Consider the following 6,000-nt stretch of genomic DNA (forward strand, 5'->3'; position numbering starts at 1 on the left):
CTAAGTTGCTTCAGACCAATAAGTGTTTATCTTGAATTATTACCAATATAAAAGTTATTCTAAGATTTCACAGCAAAAATATGCATGAACCAGGACCTGAAGAATGATACTAAAAGGCTTTTTACTTGCTAAATAAGTATAAACTATCAATAAGAAGACAAAAAGCACACTAGATTGTGTACAACAGGTTTTTCCAGCAACGTTTTGATCATGCTAATAGCATAGAAGCCTTAGAAATTTGTATTTTATCAAATATGATAAAGTAGGCTTAATAGGGTTAATTAGTACACTTCTATTCTCACAAGCATGGCCTTCTGGTAGCAAAAGAGCTTTTAACGGTATATTATCTTCCAATTTCACTATTACAGTTCTAAGATACTGCGGCTGAATCAAACAAACAGCAGCGCTGGTTCAAATAGCAGCACCGCTTCCTCAGAGAGCTCAGCCCTACCTCAAGGCAATGAGGAACCTATGAAGGGCAAAGATCTGGCAGTCTATCCAGACCTATTTGTCAGCTGAGCATTAGACAAATAGTACTGTATTTACTTTACCCTTTTTCATGTCTGCCTTCGCCACAGAACAGCAAAGCAACACGCAGTGTACAGCGGCACTGAATTACAATCGTGTAAACACAGCAGACGGAAATCATTCCAAGCTTTTGTGTAAATGAAAAGCAGGCCGCTCATGTTTGTGTCCTAGTGTGTGTGTTTAGATGTTTTAATCAACATCATTTAATGCTCGCAAGACATATCCTTCTGTGCTTCATAAGAGGTGGGTGTGCTGTGTTAAAATGAAACAGGTTTGTCTTCACTAGGTAGTCTTTAGTATACTTACTAGCTGCATTTGTCTTGGCTTGTTCCCTGTCTATTCAAATGTGCGTGGAAGTATGTATACCAAACATTTACACAATAGCCATTCATAGTGTTATATTTGTCTCTCTTGCAGTTTGCATAACTACACAGCTGAGTACAGCTGTAAACTTGTCTAATATGTTCACTAGAATTCATTGCCTAGAACGTTTTTGCAGTGCATCATAAAAACAGTTCATTTGGATTTTGATATAGGGCACTTGTTGAATGAGTAAACTGGAATTTGTTTACCTTAAATGTTTTTTTATGAGACCGTCGTATAGTTGCATAAGTCAGTATGGCGCATTTGAGTTTGAGTCACTGCGGCAGTTTGGCCTGCAGTTGTTGTTGTCGAAAACATAATGATATGACATCACGTTATTGGAATGATAAGAGCAAGACATAATTCAGATAAATAATTTACACTACCGTTTTAATCATTTGCTCACCAAGGCTGCATTTATTTGATAAAAAATACCGTAAAATTGTGAAATAATATTACAATTTAAAATAAGTGATTTCTGTTTGAATATATTTTAAAATGTAATTTATACCAGTGATGCAAAGCTGAATTTTCAGCATCACTACTCCAGTCTTCAGTGTCACATGATCCTCATCATTCTAATATGCTGATTGATCAATTTAATGCAACCTTGCCAAATTACAAAAAAAAAAAATCTGAAGAAAAATTACTGACACCAAACTTTTGAACAGTATATACCGTAAACTTGTACCATAAGTTACATTGATAAGAAATGTCTAAATAATAAATAAATAAATAATATCAATGTAATATGTGGCAAAAGATTCAGTAGTTTAGATAAGGGCACAAAACATGATATAGTCTGTATTTAAAAGCATTATATAGTGTTTTCTTAATCTATTAGGCTGATGATACATGGGGCAACTTTTTGAGCAATGTTGCTGTCAATGGGCCACCAGATGAGACACAGAGCCCAAGACTGATCTAAAATATCCAGATAGAAATTTGTTACCCATTCTCAATGGAAAAGTGCCCAAGCAAAATTGCTCATAAAACGTTGCTCTGCAAAATTGCTCAAAAAGTTGCCCCGTGTATCATCAGCCTTAGAGTAGGACATTAATGCTCCTTGCATCGGTTGATTTCATCTTATGTGTGGATTATTTGGTTTTATTTAGTGTGAATCTCCGGTTTCAACAGCTCTGTAAGTAACAAACAATGTGATATGCGGCCAGCCAATGTTAACGTTATTTTAATCAAAACACAAAGCATTATTTACCCCGTTTGTATCTGCGAGGCATCCGTTACACATTTGCCCTGTGTTAACATCAGTATTTGTGACTGTCGAATGTCTTACTACTTGACTCGTATTTCGCGAACTGAACTTTTCATCAAGCCCACCATTGCACAGAGAAAAAGACTTGACAAATGAACACTGCCCAAGCAAAATTGCTCATAAAACATTGCTCTGCAAAATTGCTCAAAAAGTTGCCTCGTGTATCATCAGCCTTAGAGTTTATTTGGCTTTTAGAAAGTGGTTCTTCCTGCTTACAATGGCCTTGATCACTTGGCAGGGCATGTAATAAGGGTCTGGGGTTTGGGTTGGGTGTCTCTGTGGAGTGCCACCTAAACCTCTTATTATAGCACACAGGAATGCCTAAACTCAACTGTGGCAAACACTAACCACAGATTTGCAAGTTATCACGTGAATCACTGATATCTGATAACCCATGACATACCAATACTGCCACAGTTTCCTCTCGCTTTTCTATCCAGCAGTATATTGTACACTTAATGGAAAGTGCTGTCAGTATGGGTGCAGCAGACAATTTGATCTGATATGTTATAGAGGAATCTTATAACTGATATGCATGCAATAAAATGTCACCACTGTCAGACAGGACATCTTACAGTTTTGGCAGCTGACAGTGCAATATATTGTATATCGCTAATGTATTAAATGCAGGAGCCATTATGTTTTTCTGATTAACTAATAAGACCAGTACTTAAAATGAAAGATCCAATCTAAAAAACGGTTACTTTATCAGTATGTGCGGGAGGATATATGAATAATAAATAATAATAAATATAAGCATAATTGCATACAATTAGGGCAGAGTGGGGGAAAACGCTTCTGTGAAACAAAAGTTAAATGTGTTCAGAAAAGTTATCATAGTTTTAGTGACAATGACATAAATTATAAACCAAGTATGAAAAATGTCCAGAGTTTTCATGTTATTAGATTTTTTAACAAAAATTACATTTGTACCAAAGGGGCGTTTTGCCCCACAGGTGGGGTATAAAAAAAAATAAAAATTCTATTCCTTTTTTAATTAACATCCTTCTGTCAGGAATGTTTATTTTATATTATCTATATTTCTATTTATCTTAACTTTGATATTTGTATCTGTATATTGGTATCTGTATTGAATAGTTCACCCAAAAATGAAGTTTTCATGATTTTCTTTTTTCTTTTTTTCACCTTCATGTCGTTCCAAACCCGTATGACTTTCTTTTTTTCTTCTCACTTGGTGATATTTTGCATGGTGGGAAACCAAATAACATTGTAGCCCATTGACTTCCATTGTGTGGACAAAAAAAAAAAAAAAAACACTTCTCATGTAACACTTCAAAATATCTTGAAGCAAGAAAGTCACACAGGTTTAGAATGAGATGAGTAAACAGTAGACAGTAGGCCTATATAATCGTGAACTATCCATTAAGGGTTAGTGAGTGATAATGTAATACAGTATGTGGGAAAAAAACATCCCAAATGCATCACAATAACAAAGCTTGCTTCAACTGCCTCATTTTGATCACTAGGCAATATCTATATAATTTAATAATGTAAAACTCATTTTTTAAACGTTTCGCTCGAAGAGTCTGCTTGTGGTATGTGGCTTTCAAATAAATGCCATTGGTTTTGACATTTTGCTTATATAGCCTAATGGTGCAAGGTTAAGTGTCCAAATATTTTGGCTGCCACGATAGATGGATGGATGGATAGATAGATAGATAGATAGATAGATAGATGTCACCTGTTTGAGCGTCTGTGGGTCTGTCTCCATATGAGAGCGGAGGAGGAGGAGGAGGAGGAGGAGGACAGGTGAACGCAGCTGGCAGTGAGGAGCTGCTTGTTCGCAGGCCTTTAGGGGGAGTGTTGAGACGCGTGGAGACCGAGACTGGCACCGCGTCTGTGTGAAGGGGGAGAGGCTGGGAAACGACGGGAGCACAAGCGAGGCAGAGCTTCACCGTCTGTGGCCCTCTGTCCCCTCGTCCTCGAAGCCTGCAAAAAACACATCGCCCTGCCGATAACAAGGACGCGGAGCGATCGAGGGATAGACGCCACCGCTGTCGCGCCAGAACCGGGGAGATGTCCACGGTGAGTCAGATCTTTTTCTAGGGTGATCAGTCATGTTTTATGTAGGGCTGCTTTCTAGTATGATTTCTGATGGACAAACGTTATACAAGCGTTTGCCTTGTATAGAGGACATTCGGAAGAGTCGGATACGTGCGTGTAGACGGCTTTAATGCAGCATTAGCCCTGAGTTTTGACATGGCGAATAAGCAACGGCCAAATGCAACACCCCTCTCTCCATTCACACCAGCGATATATTCAAGATTTAATGCAATGCCTGTCTTAGCTCGCACTGCTGATATTGCCCTAAAGGTCGAGCGCTCCCGCAAAATAACCTGCAAAACCGCAGCTGCCGGTGTGTAAATAGATGTCATGCGTGAGGCTTGAGGCATAAGGCTTGATGTTCATCTGATGTTTGAGTTGAGCGTGTTTGCCTCTGTAAAACAAGGCGATGATGACTGATGCGTTGGAATGTTCCGCGCGTTATGATCCCTATAACATGTCCACCGCAGATATGGACCGAGTGGACGTGTGCACGGCCCGTGGCGCGCTAGAGTTGGGCATTTTTGGGTGGAGGACGGGGCTGTGTAGCCCACACTTGGCGGCCGGGTGTGACATGCTGTGTTGCACAAGTATCCGCACACTGTTACTGTAACAGCCTCGACACGGTCACTGCTGCGAATATGGTACACACGTACACACACACACACACTGAACGCTGAACACACACTCAGTGTTATGTAACGAACGAAACATCTCCAAACGGCCTATATGGGAGAAATGCTGCATAGTTCTTCTGGCAACATGAGCCATCGATGAAGCGCCTGAAATTTTGCAGCATGCATATGTTATGGCGAACAGTGGTTGATGTTTATACGTGCACGCGTCGATGCTTTCTAGCGTAAATAGGCGTTTATGTTCTTTTTTTTTTTTTAAATGGAAGCACAATTTGACTGATGCAGCTGTCTTCCATAAGAGGAAACGGGGATTTAGATTAATAACAAATAGTGTTGAGACTGATGCGACACTGCGATCTCTATATCTGCATTATGTAACATCAGCGTACGGCTGCTGAAATGTCGTGCAAACGTCCCGAAGGGACTACAGCGCGATACATATACAGCCACATAGGCTATATGTGCAGTTCTCATCTTTAGTATGGCTTCAGATTCTGAATATGACTCGGAGTAGATTGGTTATGAGCTTACATGTATTGTACTGTGTCATTAGGTCGTTGTTTCATCAAAATGAGCGATGTTCGGTTCGTGAATGAATCATTGTTTTGAGTTGGAGCTCATCGATGAATTGGTTCTCAGAACCGAGTGATTCGTTCATAAATCGGACTGAATCGTTCCTAAGCGGTTCTCGAGTGAACTTGCTAGAAATAGCATACTAGCACTATACTCTTACTGTTTCTATCATACTATATCTTATTTCTATTGTGTAGAACCATTGTGGTAAAATGTAAGTTGCTTTTAATGGATGCTTTTGACATTTCTGGTTTTCTCAGAAGTGGAAGTTGTAACTGGGTTAATTTAGTAATGCTGCGTTCAAGTCCTCCTGGGACGGTCGTACTTACGAGTTGACAAGTCGTAATTACGACGTCAGGTGCGTTCAAGTCAGTTTAGTCGGTACAAGATGGCGGTGTACCTTCTTTTAATAAATTACAAGAAAATACAACAGGGTCTGTTAACTCTGCTTATAGAAAATGAAGAGCAAAGAATTCGCATCAGGTGTGTTTTGCGTTTTTAATATTTTTAAAAAGTAATTTATGAAGCCACTTTAATCTGTATCGCATAAAAACTTGTTATTAA

The 6,000-nt window shown here is 39.0% G+C and overlaps 1 long non-coding RNA gene across 1 annotated transcript in view; it reads left to right on the forward strand.

The window, feature by feature from the left end:
• Positions 1 to 3,917: 3,917 nt before the first annotated feature.
• The window catches only part of LOC107697000 (uncharacterized), a 7,185-nt gene continuing 5,102 nt past the window's right edge, over positions 3,918 to 6,000 (forward strand). Inside the window, exon 1 of the long non-coding RNA XR_001635150.1 lies at positions 3,918 to 4,210. This is a non-coding gene — a long non-coding RNA (uncharacterized LOC107697000). The remainder of the gene's footprint in view (positions 4,211 to 6,000) is intronic.

Source organism: Sinocyclocheilus anshuiensis, unplaced genomic scaffold, assembly GCF_001515605.1.
Source record: "Sinocyclocheilus anshuiensis isolate Anshui unplaced genomic scaffold, SAMN03320099.WGS_v1.1 scaffold130, whole genome shotgun sequence".
NCBI lineage: Eukaryota > Metazoa > Chordata > Actinopteri > Cypriniformes > Cyprinidae > Sinocyclocheilus > Sinocyclocheilus anshuiensis.